The 22,966-nt window shown below is 42.9% G+C and overlaps 1 protein-coding gene across 3 annotated transcripts in view; it reads right to left on the reverse strand.

Annotated features, from left to right (window-relative positions):
• The window catches only part of LOC134948922 (putative nuclease HARBI1), a 112,086-nt gene that overhangs the window by 47,013 nt on the left and 42,107 nt on the right, over positions 1–22,966 (reverse strand). For 2 of the 3 annotated variants that reach the window (XM_063937210.1, XM_063937208.1), the window contains exons 2-3: positions 19,396–19,542; positions 2,816–2,962 (exon numbers count right to left, since the gene is read on the reverse strand). The gene's annotated coding sequence lies outside the window, so the exon portion shown is untranslated. Of the gene's footprint in view, positions 1–2,815; positions 2,963–19,395; positions 19,579–22,966 lie in introns of all 3 variants that reach the window. The other variant, XM_063937209.1, reaches the window with a different exon arrangement.

Below are 22,966 nucleotides of genomic sequence, written 5' to 3' on the forward strand. Positions count from 1 at the left end.
ACTCCTAAAGTAAGCTACTAGTATCAAGAAGATAGAAAGAAAAAAAACCACCACAGGTAGGTATACAATTATGGACTAGCGACTGCCGACACAGAGGTAGCTACAGCCGTGGACTACCGTACTGCGTCTGCTGCTAGTATAGACTGGATGATAATGATATAAAAAATATATATATATCACTACTGCAGGACAGGTATATATTATATAATGACGGACCTGCTGGACACTGTCAGCAGAATGCGTTTATAGAATAAAAACACCACACGACGAGTGTTTAACTTTTTCAGGCAGACAATCACAATATACTGGTGGTCACTGGTCACTGGTCAGTCACACTGGCAGTGGCACTCTGGCAGCAAAAGTGTGCACTGTTAAATATATGTACTCCTGCTATAACTGCTCCCCAGTCTCCCCCACAATTAAGCTGTGTGAGCAGTGAGCACTCAGCACAGTCAGATATACATAGATGATGCAGCACACTGAGGCTGAGCACAGATATGGTATACTGTGTCACTGTGTATCGTTTTTTTTCAGGCAGAGAACGGATTATATTAAATAATAATAAAACTGCACTGGTGGTCACTGGTCAGTCACTAGTAAACTCTGCACTCTCTGAGTACTCCTAAGCTCCAGTAAATCAAGTGTCTCACTCTCACTATCTATTTCTATTCTAAACGGAGAGGACGCCAGCCACGTCCTCTCCCTATCAATCTCAATGCACGTGTGAAAATGGCGGCGACGCGCGGCTCCTTATATAGAATCCGAGTCTCGCGATAGAATACGAGCCTCGCGAGAATCCGACAGCGGGATGATGACGTTCGGGCGCGCTCGGGTTAGCCGAGCAAGGCGGGAAGATCCGAGTCTGCCTCGAACCCGTGTAAAAAGCGTGAAGTTCGGGGGGGTTCGGTTTCCGAGAAACCGAACCCGCTCATCACTAGCTTTCATATGGGCTGAAAGCATGCCCCTGTCAAAGCGGCATTTGTACTAGGTTCCGCTTACAGGGCTTTTTTGAATGGGTTTTTGCTGTCCATCGCCTTGCCCCACCCCCCGCTTCCGGCCCTGTCACACTGACATCGGGAGGCACCAAGAAAGGTGCCTCCAAAACACTTTTAAAACAGATTTTTATAAAGATAATAATTATTAAAATAATATTATGGCTAAAGCAGATACTTATGACACAGAATATGTGTCATAAGTATCTTCTTTCTATTATTTTAATCATTATGACAGGGGAGGCACTGCCTCCCCTGCCTCCCCTGCCTCCCCTGACTGCACGTCCCTGGTACACAGTATATTAGGAGATGCATAATGTGTCAGGCAGGACAGGGCTGCATGTGACAGGGGAAGTGACATGATGTGAGGAGGGGAATGGAGGTAGCACGAACCCACACACTGAGAGTTATATAGTGGAAGTAGCAGGGTCCACCAGCAGCACAGAGTATATCAGGAGATGCATAATGTGCTGTGCTATATAAGAAACTGTAAATAAATCGATAATTTCACAGGGGCACTGACAGGATGTGAGGAGGGGAATGGAGACAGCAGAAAGCCACAGACTGAGAGTTGTATAGTGGGAAGAGCAGGGTCCCTTGGGGGACCAAAAAGGGGTCCGGCCACTACACAAAGTGGGTCAGGGTAGCAAGATATGCCTATATACTAGATCCCCAACCAACGTAAATTACGAACAACTATAATTCTAATTTACCATCCTCATCCCGTAGTGAAGCATGGGTATTTAGCTAATATATATATATATTGTGAAGAGAATAAGGAGACGCACAAAAGTGAAGTAAGTTTATAAAAAAACTGTGTATTTGATAAAAAATATACACTCACATATGTGTACAATAATACAGGCATGTAATAACTGTGGCTATCGCCAGACTCTTAGCTCCATGTGGAAACTCTGCTCCTCACTGCGTCCCGGAAGTCCCCGAAGCCGTCCCGGAAGCTGGTCGCGCTTCGAGCCTTGATCTCAGCAGCGCCCAGACGTCACTTCTGCTTAGTCAAAAATGAGCCGCCCAGACCGGTTTTGTCATCCGACTTCCTCTGTGGGCATGCCCACTTACTTCACTATTGTGCGCCTCCTTATTCTCTTCACATTATAAACACAGCCCATTGGACGGGTCATACAAGGGGAGCAGCACTTTATCGGAGCACTAGTAAGTGCAGGACGTTTTTATGCTTTAAAATTGAGATACTGGACATTGCACAGACGGAACCTTTACCTTGAGATATATATATATATATATATATATATATAGGGAAGAGTTGAAATAAGGCGGCACTCAGGAGACTTAAACGTGGTGAAACCAACAGGTGCTTTAGTCAACATTTCGGGGATCGTGACCCCGTCTTCAGTGTCCTGAAGACGGGGTCACGATCCCCGAAACGTTGACTAAAGCACCTGTTGGTTTCACCACGTTTAAGTCTCCTGAGTGCCGCCTTATTTCAAATCTTCCGTATACACGGGCTGCTGGCCTGGTTGGAGGGCACCGGAGCGTTTTTTACCATTTGCTGTCCACTACTGAGTGCCGGACCATTACTCTCTCTCTCTCTCTCTCTCTATATATATATATATATATATATATATATATATATATATATATATATATGCTGCAAAGGGTCCGGCACTCCAATTACATATGCAAAAGTCCCCTGGTGCCTTCACTTTCCAAATGGTACATGTAGTCGAAGCAATGTGCGGCACTCAGGTTTGAAGGAACAAAAAGTCACCACTATCCGTCTATTTCAACGTTTCAATTTACGTGGAAAATTGTCATCAAGATACATTACAATAGTAAAATGTGCTTACCTTATATCCCTCTCACCAGAGTGGTGTGTGCAACGCCCGTTCGGCGGGGACCCGCTCAGCCGCTGCGGCGCTAAGTGATGACGTCATCGCGTATTGCGCGGTGCACGTCAGTGAAGCCAGTCACCATAGAAACCCGATGTGACACTCCTGCATGTAAACAAAGCAGCATGTATAGAAGAGCTGCTGTAATATATGAATACACAATTGTAAATGTACTCCTTATGGATAAAGCATATGGATAATCAAAGGAGCAGCAGAATATACTACATATCAAAAAAAGAGCTGCATGCTACACGTCAAAATGATCAGTTGTCTCTGTCCGCTGTTAGTGATATACATGGAGCCGCATCATGTTAAGATGGACACATGTTAAACTTGCACCATACTAAATAATATAATGGTTGATGTTAAAGACACCAAAAAATAAGAATTTACTTACCGATAATTCTATTTCTCATAGTCCGTAGTGGATGCTGGGGACTCCGAAAGGACCATGGGGAATAGCGGCTCCGCAGGAGACTGGGCACAAAGTAAAAGCTTTAGGACTAGCTGGTGTGCACTGGCTCCTCCCCCTATGACCCTCCTCCAAGCCTCAGTTAGGATACTGTGCCCGGACGAGCGTACACAATAAGGAAGGATTTTGAATCCCGGGTAAGACTCATTACCAGCCACACCAATCACACCGTACAACGTGATCTGAACCCAGTTAACAGCATGATAACAGAAGGAGCCTCTGAAAAGATGGCTCACAACAACAATAACCTGATTTTTGTAACAATAACTATGTACAAGTAATGCAGACAATCCGCACTTGGGATGGGCGCCCAGCATCCACTACGGACTATGAGAAATAGAATTATCGGTAAGTAAATTCTTATTTTCTCTAACGTCCTAGTGGATGCTGGGGACTCCGAAAGGACCATGGGGATTATACCAAAGCTCCCAAACGGGCGGGAGAGTGCGGATGACTCTGCAGCACCGAATGAGAGAACTCCAGGTCCTCCTCAGCCAGGGTATCAAATTTGTAGAATTTAGCAAACGTGTTTGCCCCTGACCAAGTAGCTGCTCGGCAAAGTTGTAAAGCCGAGACCCCTCGGGCAGCCGCCCAAGATGAGCCCACTTTCCGTGTGGAATGGGCTTTTACAGATTTTGGCTGTGGCAGGCCTGCCACAGAATGTGCAAGCTGAATTGTACTGCAAATCCAACGAGCAATCGTCTGCTTAGAAGCAGGAGCACCCAGCTTGTTGGGTGCATACAGGATAAACAGCGAGTCAGATTTTCTGACTTCAGCCTTCCTGAAAACATATATTTTCAGGGCCCTGACTACGTCCAGCAACTTGGAATCCTCCAAGTCCCTAGTAGCCGCAGGCACCACAATAGGTTGGTTTAAGTGAAATGCTGAAAACACCTTAGGGAGAAATTGAGGACGAGTCCTCAATTCCGCCCTGTCCGAATGGAAAATCAGATAAGGGCTTTTACAGGATAAAGCCGCCAATTCTGACACGCGCCTGGCCCAGGCTGATAGAGATAAAAGCTTAGCTTCCATTCTTAATTATAATAATGCAATTCATTTTAATATTACAAAGAGATTTGATTAAACTAGCTTGAACATATGGAAAATATAAAAGCGTGTTTCTATATAACATTGTGTGTGAAAGTGAGCATCTGGCACCCTGCTCTCTCTTCAGAAATGGAAAATATCTATATGTAGCTCCAGATAAGCAGAAGGACAAGGGGCATATGAAGTTATATAATTGTGTTAATCATTTACTGCCAATATTTGTGTATAAATATCGAAGCTGACCAAAATAAAGCAGATTACTTATGAGACATGCGGATGTGTGTGTCTTCTTGAGTTTTCTCAGCAATACATTATGACCTGGTATCCAGAGGTGACATGATAATAGAGGGACCAAACCAGAGCTACCTAGACGGCTCTATCATTTAATGGGGGACTCTATGGGATGACTAACACAAGGAAAAGCATCTAATGAGAGTTTCTGTGTTGGAGGCGAATTGTTCTCAAGGACTCTGATTTCACATTGGGTGAGTAAAACGATGGGAATGCAGCCATATTTTGCTCAAAATCAGACTCCTTGAGTGTAATTCTAAGTCCATTATAGAGACAATGTGCATTTATGTTTTTCCTTGAACTGTCATTATAAAGAAACCCGATTATCTTGTCACACAGCCTAGATTACTTGAATTATGTTGTATTGCGCAGCTAAAAAGTATTGCTTGTTGTAATCTAAGGCAGATACAGGTGTATTGCTTGCGCAGCTAAAGTTTATTGCTTGTTGTAATCTAAGGCATATACAGGTGTATTGCTTAGCTAAGGTGCATTGCTTGTTGCAGCTACAGTATAAAGCTAAGGCATAAGGCGTAAGGCATATTGCAGTTGTTGTCATATGTTTGTATGTTCTATATGTATGCTGAATGACTGAATCTGTGTCTATGTCTTATTAGCGCATGCGCCCACAGAACAATTGGAATAGTATACAAAGGCGTACCTAGTTTGCAATTGTGTGCGGTACAGTGGTGTACCAAGGTTCATTATTATGCAGGATTTACCCAGTGTTTTTTGCAACGTAGATAACCATCTCAGAATAGGAAAGGCATTTTAACAGAATTTGCTAGTATTGTGGGATATCATTTAAATGCTCAATTGTTATCAGTGCATAAAAATGAACCATATCCTTTATGCTTAGCTGATTAACCTACTGATCATTTTTTAAAAATACCAGCAGTGTCCAACAAGTCAGAAAAGTTAGAAGACTGAATATGGTGTTTTAGATTGCATGTATTGTAAATGTGATTTAGTACAGTCAGACAAGTTCAGTAGAAACAAAAATAGGCTGAGAAAGGTTTGTGTCCAGACAAAACTTATAGCCAGTGATGCACAGATACTTCTCGTTCAAGGACATATCCCTCTTCACCGCAGGTGGATTCGGCCACACCCAGAGGGCTTAATTACCCCAATGGGAGGGAAAGGGAGTAAGATGAAGCGCTTAGCAGAACGTGAGGGAAGGAGAGGAATTAAGCGTATTAACGCTATCCTTAAAAGAGCTAATTTTCCAAAGGATGGAATCTTAGATACAGAGGCTTGGAAAAGGTTCCAGGCCACAGATAGTCACTGGTTACAAAAGAAAGGTTATTTGGACACTGTAAATATATGGCTTATTGTTTCACAAGAACTGGAAGATGAGGAAAGAATTAGACAGGAAGATTGTAGGTCTAATATAATACCACCACCCAATGTTACAATAACATGTTATGCTATTTATAATGATGGGAATGTGGAAGGGGGGTCAGCCCCCTCAGCAGTATCAATGCATGCAGAATCAAGGACACATGATAAAGCAGGAGTTTTAACTCCTTCAGCAACATATGCAGAACAAATGACACCTGAAAAACGTTATGAAAATACTTTAAGTTATAAAAAAAATCCAGAAGGTACACTGGTTCTTAGGGATGTTATCCACTACCCTGAAAGAAAGTGTCTTTATTGTGGGAGATGTGTTCCGGAGGGAAGTGAAAAATGTTTCTTTTGTGGTAACTGGGTAGAGCCAAATTCAGGACCATGTGAATCACAAAATGTTAAACCAAAAACTCCAGGGATATTTAGGAGGTTGTGGAACTTTGCTAGTAGTCCTAACAGAGATCCAAGAGGAATATCTCGTAAAAATTACAATGTAATGCCTGTTAGAGTTAATAGTCATGCTAATCCCAGACATACAACTGACAGATTACCTGGGGCTGAAGGTTATATTGCAGAATATGTGGAGCAGGAACAATACATACCCTGGCTCCCTTCAGAGGTTATGCGTACTGTAAATGACTTACCAGATATCAGAAAAAGTCCAGCTGAATTTGAAAAAAAGATTAAACAAGTGTATCTTGTGTATAGACCGTGTTGGGTTGATTTAGAACAGATTCTTAGAGCTTCCATAGGAATAGGTGAATATAATATGCTTCTTGCCATAGCTCCCCAGGAGGCTGATGGTGATAGGGGGAAAATTGAGAATGCTCCCCTTGAAGCCAACCGCTATACTATGGCTTCAGACTCACAACTGTTGTATAGAGTACAAGTCAGATGTAAGCAAATCAGAGACACTGCACCAGCTGAACCTGATCTGGTACAAAAAAAAAACCTCAGCATAAGGGAATACTCTAACAACGCCAGACTGTTTAAGACCAGGTTCCTTAATGGACTTAGACCTGAATACAGGCAGCAGTTGTATGCAGTCCGACCAGAAGCAAATTTGATGAACATTACCTCACTAGTAGAAGTCCTAGAAGGGATTCAAGATAACGAGAAAGAAAGGAGAGATAAGAGAACTTCCAAAGCACCAGCTGTTACTATACATGTAGTGCAGGCTGCCCAGTCTAACACCAAGACAAATAAGGTCCAAAATCAAGGTAAAGGTGTAAATAACTCCAGGCCCTACACCACAAGAAATGTGCAGGGTGAAGACATGACTGGTAAATGTTTTTGGTGCAAGGTTTCAGGTCATCAGAAGAAGAAAAGCAGAAAATACCAGACATGGCTGAAATTTAAGGACTCTGTCCCAACCTTCACGGTACAACAGGAATGACTGAATCCTGCTACGGGGTCCACCTACTCAAGTGACACCTACACTGACCCCATAAAAGGTACTGTTATGCTTACTCTACCTACAGGAAACACCCTAGAATGCCTTTTGGACACTGGAGCAGCAGTCACTGTACTTAAGAAAACTGACGTCCCAGAAGAACTCTTAACCAGCCACTATGTCGATGGGACAGGACTGGGAGGACAGCCCCTCCCTCTTCAAAGAATGAATTTGTTGGGAGCTGATATCCTTAACATCATGCAAGCTACTATTCAGTATACCCCACAAGGAATCAAGTATACCAGCAATATTCCAGCTATCATGAAGCCTAGCATTGAAGCAGCAATTGAAGTTTATCTACATGCAAGTTTTGTATGACAGCACAAAGAAAGAGGCTTCAAGCTACACCACAGAGCAAGTTGAAGAAGCAGTTTGGAAACTCAAGGCGGCCATAGCATCTCCACCAGCATTGGGTCTGCCAGATTACACCAAACCATTTACTCTTTATTGCCATGAGGAGAAAGGCCATGCACTTGGAGTCATCACGCAACTACATGGAAGCAAGCAACGCCCGGTAGCTTATCTTTCAAGCAAACTGGACAACATTATCCAAGGAGCACCCACCTGCATCAGAGCAGTCGCAGCAACAGCAGTTCTCAAACAGAAATGCATAGACATTGTGCTTAATCATGAACTGATCATTCAGGTACCACATGCGGTGACTGAAATACTACAGCAAGCCAGAACCAAGCACTTATCAGCTGCAAGACTCACCAAGTATGAAGTAGCTCTACTAAGTGCCACAAATGTCACCATCAAGAGATGTACCACCCTCAACCCAGCAACTCTACTACCAGCCCTATTGCAGGAAGAAGGAGCAGAGTATGAATCTCTAGATTCAAAAGGAGGGAGAAGAGGGACATATAATATCTCTAGCAATGGTACCCAGAATAACCAGGATGATGAGGACCACATGAACTATGGGAATGCAGAAAGTGATGAAAATATTCACAATAATTTTTTTTTCCCATGACTGCATGGCTCTGATGGAACAAGAGACTCAACCAATACCTCATGTCACAGACACAACCCTTCCTGATGCACAGCACAATCTCTATGTGGATGGTTCAAGATACTATGAGGATGGGATTCCTTATACAGGATACGCAGTAACCACTAAACATGAAGTTGTGGACTCAGGATCCCTACCATCCCAGCACAGGATTGTGGGCCAGATATGGAAAAGCAGAGGCTTCAAGAAGGCAAGTGGCGAAGACATACAACGTGCTTCCCTGATCAGACACCAGTTGAGAGCTCTGCAAGGGCCACAGAAAAGGTTGCAGTAATGAAGATCCAGGCACATGAAGAAATGACACTCCTGAAACAAGAGGCAACAATCTGGCAAGATGCTGAAGCAAAGAGGGCAGCAAAATGCCCCCAGCAGATAAGGCAAGCCTATACAGTAACCATTCCAGTGCCAGACCAAATGCCTGATCATGCTACGCTGATTGAACTTCAGAACAAAGCAGAAGAGAGTGAGAAAGAAGCCTGTGGAAAGAGAAAGCAACGAAACAACCAGTAAAGTTAGCTATCTACACCACACATACAGAAGAAACAGAAAGAAGCAAAGCCTCAAATGCCTGATCTACAGGATTTGAAGAAATTTCAGGAACAAGCAGGTCCTAAAGAAAAAGCAGCATGGCAGAGAAGAGGAGCCAGACAAGAAGAAGACACTGACTTATGAAAATTAGAAGAAAATTTATACTTACCCAGAAGCTTATACCCCCGTATGTGTTAAGTCAGCCATGGACTCACACACCTGGGAAATAGTCACAGAAAAGATGGATAGCTCCAGAATTTTATCCAGATGCAGCCAAGTTTGTACAAGCCTGCTGGATATGTGGAAATGTCCAATCCAAGACAGAAGGTCAAGACAACCCTTGGAGCAATCCCCAAAAGTTATTTTCCAGACTGCAAATTGACTATAACTAACTGCCAAAGATGTATTGATAGTCAGACATTTTTCAGTTATTGGCCAATGGCAAAAGCTACAGCAAGATCAATAGATAGAAAATTAAGTTCAGAAGATATTTGCAGATAAGGAGTACCAGAAGTTACAGTATCAGATTAGTGAGTGTGTCACAGAAACCAGAAAGGGATGCTAAAGTGTTCTTACTGAAGAAACTGACACCTCTGTGTTCTCTAGTTTTTTTTTATCTCCCAGATTCAGGAGCAGATCTGAATCCCCACAAGCTTTAACCAGGAGATTGGGTGTATATGGAAAGACACGTGAAAAAGTCACTTGAGCCCAGATTTGATGGTCCATATCGAGTGTTTCTGACCACGCCCACTTCTGTGTCAATTAAGGAAAGAGAAACTAGGGTTCCACTGCAATTTTGCTCAAGTTAAGTTTGAACGATGAAATATGCAAACATGCAAAGGAGATTGTTGAAATAGTGATGTTTTTTAGCAAATTGCATATACAGGTTGAGTATCCCATATCCAAATATTCCGAAATACGGAATATTCCGAAATACGGACTAATTTGAGTGAGACTGAGATAGTGAAATCTTTGTTTTTTGATGGCTCAATGTACACAAACTTTGTTTAATACACAAAGTTATTAAAAATATTGTATTAAATGACCTTTAGGCTGTGTGTATAAGGTGTATATGAAACATAAATGAATTGTGTGAATGTACACACACCTTGTTTAATGCACAAAGTTATAAAAAATATTGTCTAAAATTACTTTCAGGCTGTGTGTATAAGGTGTATATGTAACATAAATGCATTCTGTGCTAAGATTTAGGTCCCATCACCATGATATCTCATTATGGTATGCAATTATTCCAAAATACGGAAAAATCCGATATCCAAAATACCTCTGGTCCCAAGCATTTTGGATAAGGGATACTCAACCTGTATCTGAATTTAAGATTCTATTTTGTTTCCCTTCCTTTCAGCTTGAAAGAAATTTGTAAAGTGTAAACTCAAAGAAGAAACTACAGAAGAGCTTGGCAAGAAGGAGCCGTGAGCAGTCTACCTTAATGGATATGATGTGAACGGTTCTTTACCTTCCGTGGGATAGAGTGACAAGCACCGTCCTATGGGAACATAGCCTTTAGCACCATTATAGCTAGACTGTTTGCTTAGTCTCTTGTAGGTAGAGTTTATGTGATGCCTTGTAGCTCAACAGTAATGTCATATTGTAATACCAGATGAACCTGTAATGTTTGATTATTATAAATAGGAGGGAAAATGATAGAGATAAAAGCTTAGCTTCCATTCTTAATTATAATAATGCAATTCATTTTAATATTACAAAGAGATTTGATTAAACTAGCTTGAACATATGGAAAATATAAAAGCGTGTTTCTATATAACATTGTGTGTGAAAGTGAGCATCTGGCACCCTGCTCTCTCTTCAGAAATGGAAAATATCTATATGTAGCTCCAGATAAGCAGAAGGACAAGGGGCATATGAAGTTATATAATTGTGTTAATCATTTACTGCCAATATTTGTGTATAAATATCGAAGCTGACCAAAATAAAGCAGATTACTTATGAGACATGCGGCTGTGTGTGTCTTATTGAGTTATCTCAGCAATACATTATGACCTGGTATCCAGAGGTGACATGATAATGGAAGGGACCAAACCGGGGCCACCTAGACGGCTCTATCAAGGCCAGGGCCAACAGCATGACCACTTTCCATGTGAGATATTTTAACTCCACAGATTTAAGTGGTTCAAACCAATGTGACTTTTGGAATCCAAAAAAAAAACTACATTGAGATCCCAAGTGCCACTGGAGGCACAAAAGGAGGCTGTATATGCAGTACCCCTTTTACAAACGTCTGAACTTCAGGGACTGAAGCTAGTTCTTTTTGGAAGAAAATTGACAGGGCCGAAATTTGAACCTTAATAGACCCCAATTTCAGGCCCATAGACACTCCTGTTTGCAGGAAATGTAGGAATCGACCCAGTCGAATTTCCACCGTCGGGCCTTACTGGCCTCGCACCACGCAACATATTTTCGCCAATTGCGGTGATAATGTTTTTGCGGTTACATCCTTCCTGGCTTTGATCAGGATAGGGATGACTTCATCCGGAATGCCCTTTTTCCTTCAGGATCCGGCGTTCAACCGCCATGCCGTCAAACGCAGCCGCGGTAAGTCTTGGAACAGACAGGGTCCTAGCTGGAGCAGGTCCCTTCTTAGAGGTAGAGGCCACTGATCCTCCGTGAGCATCTCTTGAAGTTCCGGTTACCAAGTCCTTCTTGGCCAATCCGGAGCCACGAATATAGTGCTTACTCCTCACCATCTTATCAATCTCAGTACCTTGGGTATGAGAGGCAGAGGAGGAAACACATACCCTGACTGGTACACCCACGGTGTTACCAGAGCATCTACAGCTATTGCCTGAGGGTCCCTGGACTTGGCGCAATACCTGTCGAGTTTTTCCCAACGGTTTATAATCCTGTGGAAGACTTCTGGGTGAAGTCCCCACTCTCCCCGGGTGGAGGTCGTGCTGAGGAAGTCTGCTTCCCAGTTGTCCACTCCCGGAATGAATACTGCTGACAGTGCTATCCCATGATTTTCCGCCCAGCGAAGAATCCTTGCAGCTTCTGTCATTGCCCTTCTGCTTCTTGTGCCACCCTGTCTGTTTACGTGGGTGACTGCCGTGATGTTGTCCGACTGGATCAACACCGGCTGTCCTTGAAGCAAAGGTCTTGCTAAGCTTAGAGCATTGTAAATGTCCCTTAGCTTCAGGATATTTATGTGAAGTGATGTCTCCAGGCTTGACCATAAGTCCTGGATATTCCTTCCCTGTGTGACTGCTCCCCAGCCTCGCAGGCTGGCATCCGTGGTTACCAGGACCCAGTCCTGAATGCCGAATCTGCGGCCCTCTAGAAGATGAGCACTCTGCAACCACCACAGGAGGGACACCCTTGTCCTTGGTGACAGGGTTATCCGCTGATGCATCTGAAGATGCGACCCGGACCATTTGTCCAGCAGGTCCCACTGGAAAGTTCTTGCGTGGAATCTGCCAAATGGGATTGCTTCGTAGGAAGCCCCCATTTTACCCAGAACCCTTGTGCATTGATGCACTGAGACTTGGCTCGGTTTCAGGAGGTTCCTGACTAGCTCGGATAACTCCCTGGCTTTCTCCTCCGGGAGAAACACCTTTTTCTGGACTGTGTCCAGGATCATCCCTAGGAACAGAAGACACGTCGACGGAACCAGCTGCGATTTTGGAATATTGAGAATCCAATCGTGCTGCCGCAACACTATCTGAGATAGTGCTACACCGACCTCCAACTGTTCCCTGGATCTTACCCTTATCAGGGAATCGTCCAAGTAAGGGATAACTAAAATTCCCTTCCTTCGAAGGAACATCATCATTTCGGCCATTACCTTGGTAAAGACCCGGGGTGCCGTGGACCATCCCTACGGCAGCGTCTGAACTGATAGTGACAGTTCTGTACCATAAACCTGAGGTACCCTTGGTGAGAAGGGTAAATTTTGACATGAAGGTAAGCATCCTTGATGTCCCGAGACATCATGTAGTCCCCTTCTTTCAGGTTCGCAATCACTGTGAGTGACTCAATCTTGAATTTGAACCTCTGTATGTAAGTGTTCAAAGATTTTAGATTTTAGAATCGGTCTCACCGAGCCGTCTGGCTTCGGTACCACAATAGTGTGGAATAATACCCCGTTCCCTGTTGCAGGAGGGGTACCTTGATTATCACCTGCTGGGAATACAGCTTGTGAATGGCTTCCAAAACTGCCTCCCTGTCAGAGGGAGACGTCGGTAAAGTCGACTTTTGGAAACGGCGAGGGGGAGACGTCTCGAATTCCAATATGTACCCCTGAGATATTACCTGAAGGATCCAGGGGTCTACTTGCGAGTGAGCCCACTGCGCACTGAAATTCATTGAGAACGGGCCCCCACCGTGCCTGAGCTTGTAAAGCCCTAGCTTCATACTGAGGGCTTGGCAGAGGCTGGAAAGGGTTTCTGTTCCTGGGAACTGGCTGATCTCTGCAGCCTTTTTCCTCTCCCTCTGTCACGAGCAGAAAAGAGGAACCTTTTGTCCGCTTGCCAACAAAGGACTGCGCCTGATAATACGGCGTCTTATTTTGAGAGGCGACCTGGGGTACAAACGTGGATTTCCCAGCTGTTGCCGTGGCCACCAGGTCTAAAAGACCGACCCCAAATGTCCCCTTTCAAAGGCAATACTTCCAAATGACGTTTGGAATCCGCATCACCTGACCATTTTACTGGTAGAATTGGACAACGCACTTATACTTGATGCCAGTCGGCAATTATTCCGCTGTGCATCATGCATATATAGAAATGCATCTTTTAAATGCTCTATAGGCAATAATATACTATCCTTATCTAGGATATCAATATTTCCAGTCAGGGAATCCGACCATGCCAACCCAGCACTGCACCTCCAGGCTGAGGCGATAGCTGGTCGCAGTATAACACCAGTATGTGTGTAAATACCTTTTTTTGGATACCCTCCTGCTTTCTATCAGCAGGATCCTTAAGGGCGGCCATCTCATGAGAGGGTAGAGCCCTTGTTCTTACAAGCGTGTGAGCGCCTTATCCCCCCTAGGGTGTGTTTCCCAGTGCATCCTAACCTCTGGCGGGAAAGGGTATGCAGCCAATACTTTTTAAGAAATTATTAATTTTTATCGGGGGGAAACCCACGCATCATCACACATTTTATTTCTCAGATTCAGGAAAACTACAGGTAGTTTTTCCCTCACCGAACATAATACCCCTTTTTTGGTGGTACTCGTATTATCAGAAATGTCTAAAACATTTTCCATTGTCTCAATCATGTAGCGTGTGGCCCTACTGGAAATCACGGTTGTCTCTTCACCGTCGACACAGGAGTCAGTATCCGTGTCGGCGTCTGTATCTGCCATCTGCCTGACGGCCTATGAGACGTCTGGACAGGCACAAGCTGAGTAGCCGGCTGTCTCATGTCAACCACTGTTTTTTTATATAGAGCTGACACTGTCACGTAATTTTCAACAGTACATCCACTCAGGTGTCGACCCCCTAGGGGGTGACATCACTGTTACAGACACTCTGCTCCGCCTCCACATCATTTTCCTCCTCATACATGTCGACACACACGTACCGACACCCAGCACACACACAGGGAATGCTCTGATAGAGGACAGGACCCACTTAGCCCTTTGGGGAGACAGAGGGAGAGTTTGCCAGCACACACCAGAGCGCTATATATGTATAGGGACAACCTTACAATAAGTGTCTATCCCTTATAGCTGCTTATATCTGTTATTTTGCCAAATAAGTGCCCCCCTCTCTTTTTTTACCCTGTTTCTGTAGTTGCAGGATGCAGGGGAGATTCTGGGAGCCTTCCTACCAGCGGAGCTGTGTGGGAAAAATGGCGCTGTGTGCTGAGGAGATAGGCCCCGCCCCCTTCACGGCGGGCTCTTCTCCCGCTTTTTACTGGAAAACTGGCAGGGGTTAAATACATCCATATAGCCCAGGAGCTATATGTGATGTATTTTTCGCCAACTAAGGTAAATTCATTGCTTCCCAGGACGCCCCCCCCAGCGTCCTGCACCCTCAGTGACCGGAGTGTGAAGTGTGCTGAGAGCAATGGCGCACAGCTGCAGTGCTGTGCGCTACCTTATGAAGACAGGAAAGTCTTCTGCCGCCGATTTATGGACCTCTTCTTGCTTCAGCATCTGTAAGGGGGCCGGCGGCGCGGCTCCGGGACCCATCCATGGCTGGGCCTGTGATCGTCCCTCTGGAGCTAATGTCCAGTAGCCTAAGAAACCCAATCCACTCTGCACGCAGGTGAGTTCGTTTCTCTCCCCTAAGTCCCTCGATGCAGTGAGCCTGTTGCCAGCAGGTCTCACTGAAAATAAAAAAACTATTTAAACTTTTACTCTAAGCAGCTCAGGAGAGCCACCTAGATTGCACCCTTCTCGTTCGGGCACAAAATCTAACTGAGGCTTGGAGGAGGGTCATAGGGGGAGGAGCCAGTGCACACCAGCTAGTCCTAAAGCTTTTACTTTGTGCCCAGTCTCCTGCGGAGCCGCTATTCCCCATGGTCCTTTCGGAGTCCCCAGCATCCACTAGGACGTTAGAGAAATATAATGACGTCATTGCGTATAACACGATGCACGTCAATGAGTTCCATTACCATTTTTGCCCAACATATCAATACTGGATGCACATACAACAGTGAGGCCTGATCAGTGAACATACACATGGAAAATGAAAAATATAAAAAATACAACATAAAAAATAAAAATGAATGAACCTGCCATCAAGTATTCCGTTCGAGAACAGAACATAGGCACAAAATACTGAATGTATGGACAGATTATATAATAACGGCCTTCGTATATAGAGTATATTACAGGACTACGGCCGAGGCCCTGAAATTATATACTGGAATAAATCATCAGAAGGAACTTGGCCACGACATAATATAGGTGTCTAAGCCCCCACATCAATAATCAGAAAAAACATGATAATGGTAGAGATTCGTTCAGTCCTCTTGGTGTAATCACATCCAGTTTTTGTATCCATCTAGATTCGCATCTTAAGAGGGCCTTATGTCTATCTCCGCCTCTGACAATAATGGGGATATGGTCTATCATGCGGTACCGTAGACTAGCCAGGGAATGTTTCAAGGTTGCGAAGTGGCGCGCCACCGGCTGCTCGCTACTCCCTTTGGATAGGGCCATCCTTATGGCTGATCTATGGGCCGTCATCCTTTCTTTAAACTTTCTCTTTGTTTTGCCAACGTAACTTAGGCCGCAAGGGCAAATGATTTGGTAAATCACAAAGGTAGATTCGCATGTTAGATGATGTTGAATGGGTATTTTATGACCCAGATGGGGGTGACAAAAGGTGTCGCCTGGAATAAGATGTTGACACGTTGTGCAAGTGCATCTAAAACACCCTCGTTTGCGGGTCGTAAATAAAGCCATTTTTTCAGGTTTGGTTTTAGATAAAATTTCCGTCTTGACTAACATGTCTCTGAGATTTCTAGATCGTTGATAACAGGGCATAATGCTGGTATTCTGTAAGTTCAACTTATTGTCGGTTTGATTAAGGTGCCAATGTTTTTTGGTGATTTTATTCGTCTCCTCAGAGGCAATGTTGAAGGTGCTTTTCCAAGGCAATTTTGATACTGTAGTTCCTTTCACTTTCTTCTGTAACAATGTATTTCTACTCATTGATAATACTTTAGACTTGATCTTATGTAATTGTTTGGAATCATACCCTCGCAGTATGAATTGACTAATAAGGTCATCTATTTGAGCTGCTGCCCTCTTTACATCTGAATTAATCCTGTGGATCCTTATCATTTGGGAGTATGGAAGGCCCAATTTAAGTCCCTTGGGGTGACAACTTGAGTTATGAAGGAAGGTATTCCTGTCTGTAGGCTTTGAGAACACTGTGGTGTTAATGCCTGAATTTTCAAGAGAAATCTTGACATCCAGAAAGTCTATGGTGTTTAAATACATTTTATATACCAATTTCACAGGGCTATTGGACGCATTGTGGGCGTCCAAGATGTTCTGCAGTGTTGCTTGTGGGCCCTTCCATATGATAAATAAATCATCTATAAATCTCTTGTACAGGATGATGTTGGATGAAATGCTGGTGTCAGAGAAGAAAATGTCCTGTTCTACATCGAACATGTATATGTTCGCATACGTGGGTGCCACGGCAGATCCCATGGCACACCCCCGTAGTTGAAGAAAAAATGCGTTGTCAAACAAGAAGAAGTTCTTCGTTAATACAAGTTCCAGTAGATATACTAGGATTTCACCATGTGCAGGGTCAAAGTTCAACTTATTCAGCACTACATTCTTTACTGATTTAAGACCCTCATAGTGTGGAATTATTGTATACAGGCTGGTAACGTCAGCCGTTACCAGCCAGGTATCGGGTGGTAAATGCCCTATTTCACTCAATTGATTAAGCAGAGTTGTTGTATCCATTAAGTGTGAGGGTGTTGTACAAATGACTGCAGTATGGAATCTAGTAGTACTGATGTGGGCTGGAATAACAACCCCCGGGCCGAAATGATCGGTCGTCCTGGTGGTGGGTTGACCCCCTTGTGGATCTTAGGGACTGTATATAGGATGGGTACCACTGGATGTTCAGGGAGTAACAGTTTCATGACCTCTAGCGTAATGATCCCTGCATCACAAGCCATTAACAGTGCTTCTTTAAGGTCTTTCGTGAATACTGCTGTGGGATTGCCATTGAGTTTACTATATACACCCGGTTCATCTAATTGACGGTAGATTTCTGCCCGGTAATCAGAAATATCTTGAAGGACGATAGCCCCGCCCTTGTCTGCTGGGCGAATAATCAATTGAGTGTTACTAGATAAATTATGGAGGGCCTCTAATTCAGATTTTGATAAGTTACGTTTAGACGTCTTGTTTAATGATGATAGTTGTTGTGTCTCCAAGTCCACTAAACGCATATACGTCTTGATGCTGGCGTTATTGGATAGGTGATCAAAAGTAGAAGGTGGTTTGAATTGTGCCAATTTCTTAGGTATTGTACTACTACTATCCATCAAGTTATCTGCAAAATATTCATTGAGTTTCAACTTGCGGTGTAGTTGATTTTTCGCAACCTGCCATTTTAAATCATCAAATGGAGCTGATGGAATGAATGATAAGCCTTTTGACAGTAAACTACGTTCACTGCGGGATAATTCATGATGTGACAAATTGACAATTACTTCCGCTTGCTTGGTGCTGGTGGTTTCTTTCCACATGCGGTTCCACTTGTACTGGCCCCCTCTTCGGGTTGTTTTGCTCTGCGAGGTCTTACTGTGCGGGTTGTGGCTTCTAAAGGGGCATTTCCCTTACGTCGGTTGGATGGTAATTCCTGGTCACTATTCGTACTCTGACCTTCTGTAGAGGTTTCTGTGTCCATGTCGGTCCTTGGATACCGGCGTCACCTAAAGAAAGGCTTTTTCTTTTCCCCCGGGTTATTGCCAGAGAGCTATCTATAGACCTGATGATTCTCATAGTCCTGATCTACTTTGTCAAATTTAGCTTTTTTGAATTTTATCAAATCCCGTTTATAGGTGGCTAGTTGATTCTCCAATTTGACTAGCCAATCATTTTCCACATCTGATGTCAGTATAGGTAGATGTTTAATTTCAAATTTGCTAATTTTTTCTTTGGAGTTTTCAACCTCCATGTTGGCTTGCTCAATGACCAACAGCATAAGGTCTGCTGAGCATTTGTTCAATATGTCGATCCACTTCTGGCAGAATGCTGGATTGAATCTACCAATTGTGGGGCAGTTTCTCACCCTGAACCCCCTGGGGATCTTTTTTTGCCCGGTAGTAATCACTGAGTGTGATAGCATGGTAGGTGAAATCTATTTCTTTCATCTTCATACGGAGTAGATCTCTGAAGATTACGTCTGGGGTTAACGCCTCCGCCTGGGTGAGTAATTGTTCTTTATGTAGTATAGCTTCAGTGTCTGATTCCGAATAACTGAAATATTCCTGTAAAGGAATTAGTGCTGGATTGAACAGGTTCTCCTCTCCCTGTTGTGTATTCTCCATAACAGTGCTGTGCTGGAGTGGTAATAGTGAATGTGCTGGTTCCGTGGATAAAATGATTATTGTATGCACACAATAATCCAAACTGGTTCCCAGATGCAAGCAAGACTTGTTAATTTAATAAACAGAGTTGGTTGCCATGACCTGCTGGGTTCCCCGTGGTGTGTGGACACAGCTGGTATATGCTGCAAAGGGTCCGGCACTCCAATTACATATGCAAAAGTCCCCTGGTGCCTTCAAATGGTATATGTCGTCGAAGCAATGTGCGGCACTCAGGTTTGAAGGAACAAAAAGTCACCACTATCCGTCTATTTCAACGTTTCAATTTACTTGGAAAATTGTCATCAGGATACATTACAATGGTAAAATGTGCTTACCTTATATCCCTCTCACCAGAGTGGTGTGTGCAACGCCCGTTCGGCGGGGACCCGCTCAGCCGCTGCGGCGCTAAGTGATGACGTCATCGCGTATTGCGCGGTGCACGTCAGTGAAGCCCGTCACCATAGAAACCCGATGTGACACTCCTGCATGTAAACAAAGCAGCATGTATAGAAGAGCTGCTGTAATATATGAATAAACAATTGTAAATGTACACCTTATGGATTAATCATATGGATAATCAAAGGAGCAGCAGAATATACTACATATATAGATTCCAAAACAAAAGTGAAGTTATCTTAGAGATGTGCGCAGGAGAACAGCAGCTTTAACGTAAATAATCCCCCTAAAGGGTGTCACCACACCCAATCAAAACAAGTACAACAATATTGGCGGGAGAAAATACTCGTATAAGCGCTTATTAATAGACAAATGAATAATACATTCCTTATATGTCCACAATGATGCTCCTAAATCCTCAGTCTTCAATGTTGTAGAGGGAAATATCTCCAATCCAATTCCAATGTATAAAACACAGAAAAAACAAACAAACAATGTGTAGAAATGCTTCAAATATATTCTAATGCATATAGCCCACTGGACCCCCACATCAGGGATATTTCATTAAGAGCTATTCCGTACCCCAACTCACAATCGAGTATTGTGTATCATACACGTAGCGGTTTCTTTATGTCTCGTGTACCCTTTACCACCGGGTCCCCGACTTATACTAATTTCTCCCAAAATTTATATCAAATGGGAGATTCACATGGGATAACGCCCCGACTTTTATTAATATGATGCGTACCCAACTCACTTCAATAGAGGAAGGGTACAAGCTTCAAAAGGTTTCTTTCCTTGGATCCAAAGTAATGGCTCCACCAGTGTTTCCCGTTCCTCAGACCCTTCTTTTATTTCTTCCAAAATTCTCAATGTCACATAGGTATGTAAAGAAAGAACAACATATAATGTGTGGAGCTATTTTGTAACTGTAGTATGGTCAACCCGTAATCTCCCAGACAGAAAAATAATGGAAGTAAGGTGGGCGTACCCCTATTTCACAGTAGGAATCCCCTTTTGTTTAAGGTAATGCGTACCATTACTCACACATGAAAATGGAGATATCCCTCCTATCTGGGTTTCTTTTAGTCTGTTGGTTCCACTGCTACAGTCCCCAAGGGTATAATGTCCAATCTGACCCAGTGCGGTACAGATATTTTCCAAGGAAAAAGAAACCAATCCTCAGTGGTTAAAAATAAATGTCTTTATAATTTCTTTAAAAAAGTTTATATACATCCCATCATGGAAAAATACACTTTATGTATACATCCAAGTCATAAAAAACATTTCATTCCACCATAAGAAGGAAATGAACAAAAGAAATACAGAAAATGAATAAAAAACTTCTTCAGTTCCCCAAAGGAAAAAACCCACTAGGCAATACAAAAGGGGAAGTCCGGACCCCCAAATGTCTGGATAGTGGAACAATACCTTCGGGTCCCTGAGTGGAGTAAAAAGTGCTTCAAAGTCACAGTGCCAGGATCTGTCAGCGCGTTTCGGCCCTATTTGGAGCCTTTGTCAAGACATACTGGCACTGTGCACACCTCTGATATTTAAATAGGAAGTGAAACTTTTTTAAAGAAATTATAAAGACATTTATTTTTAACCACTGAGGATTGGTTTCTTTTTTTTCCTACTGTGAAATAGGGGTACGCCCACCTTACTTCCATTATTTTTCTGTCTGGGAGATTACGGGTTGACCATACTACAGTTACAAAATAGCTCCACACATTGTATGTTGTTCTTTCTTTACATACCTATGTGACATTGAGAATTTTGGAAGAAATAAAAGAAGGGTCTGAGGAACGGGAAACACTGGTGGAGCCATTACTTTGGATCCAAGGAAAGAAACCTTTTGAAGCTTGTACCCTTCCTCTATTGAAGTGAGTTGGGTACGCATCAGATTATAAAAAGTCGGGGCGTTATCCCATGTGAATCTCCCATTTGATATAAATTTTGGGAGAAATTAGTATAAGTCGGGGACCCGGTGGTAAAGGGTACACGAGACATAAAGAAACCGCTACGTGTATGATACACAATACTCGATTGTGAGTTGGGGTACGGAATAACTCATAATGAAATATCCCTGATGTGGGGGTCCAGTGGGCTATATGCATTAGAATATATTTGAAGCATTTCTACACATTGTTTGTTTGTTTTTTCTGTGTTTTATACATTGGAATTGGATTGGAGATATTTCCCTCTACAACATTGAAGACTGAGGATTTAGGAGCATCATTGTGGACATATAAGGAATGTATTATTCATTTGTCTATTAATAAGCGCTTATACGAGTATTTTCTCCCGCCAATATTGTTATATATAGATTCCAGGTGCGTCACTCGCGTTAATAAAGACATTAAACCATAGTGGTTATTTGAACGTTTCAGTGCCCTTCATGCACTATGGTCAGGATATAAATGATAACTGAACAAACACATACCTTTATAGATACACCCAGTGTGTGAGCTGTGCTGAGAGCATTTCAGGGAGTTCCTCCCTAGACACAGCTGCTTGTGACATCATCACATTAGTGAAAAACCCTTCACCAGAACAAATGATATACAGGTTGAGTATCCCTTATCCAAAATGCTTGGGACCAGAGGTATTTACGATATCAGATTTTTCCGTATTTTGGAATAATAGCGTACCATAAGGAGATATCATGGTGATGGGACCTAAATCTAAGCACAGAATGGTTTTATGTTTCATATACACCATATACACACACACACACACACACACAGCCTGAAGGTCATTTTAGCCAATATTTTTTATAACTTTGTGCATTAAACAAAATGTGTGTACATTCACACAATTCATTTATGTTTCATATACACCTTATACACACAGCCTGAAGGTCATTTAATACAATATATTTAATAACTTTGTGTATTAAACAAAGTTTGTGTACATTGAGCCATCAAAAAACAAAGGTTTCACTATCTCACTCTCACTCAAAAAAGTCCGTATTTCAGAATATTCCGTATTTCGGAATATTTGGATATGGGATACTCAACCTGTAATACATTTACAGACGGCAACTGTCAAAAAAATGAAAAAGGTTACATATAAACATGATCATATACATATGAGAGCTATATTCATACTATTTCTGCATAAATATTTAGAAGAACTTTGTTAATTAAAACTTGTAAAGCTCAAATATTCATTTAACCCTCGCGTGGATAATACATCTAGCCGATGTATCCACTGGGTCTCTCTTTGTAATAATAGCTTATTACGGTCCCCACCTCTAAAAGGTTTTCTTACCCAATCTATCATACGGTATCTTATACTGGCTACATTGTGTCTCATGTCGGCAAAATGCCTGGCCACTGGTTGGTCAGATTTGCTATTACTAGTTAAAGCTGCTCTAATTGAGGATCTGTGCATCGACATTCTATCTTTAAATCTGCCCTGGGTCTTCCCTATATAGGAGAGACCACAGGGACAGATAATTTGATAAATTACATATGTTGAGTTACACGTCAGATGATGTTTGATTGA

This window comes from Pseudophryne corroboree, chromosome 8 (genome assembly GCF_028390025.1).
Source record: "Pseudophryne corroboree isolate aPseCor3 chromosome 8, aPseCor3.hap2, whole genome shotgun sequence".
In the NCBI taxonomy this organism is placed as follows: domain Eukaryota; kingdom Metazoa; phylum Chordata; class Amphibia; order Anura; family Myobatrachidae; genus Pseudophryne; species Pseudophryne corroboree.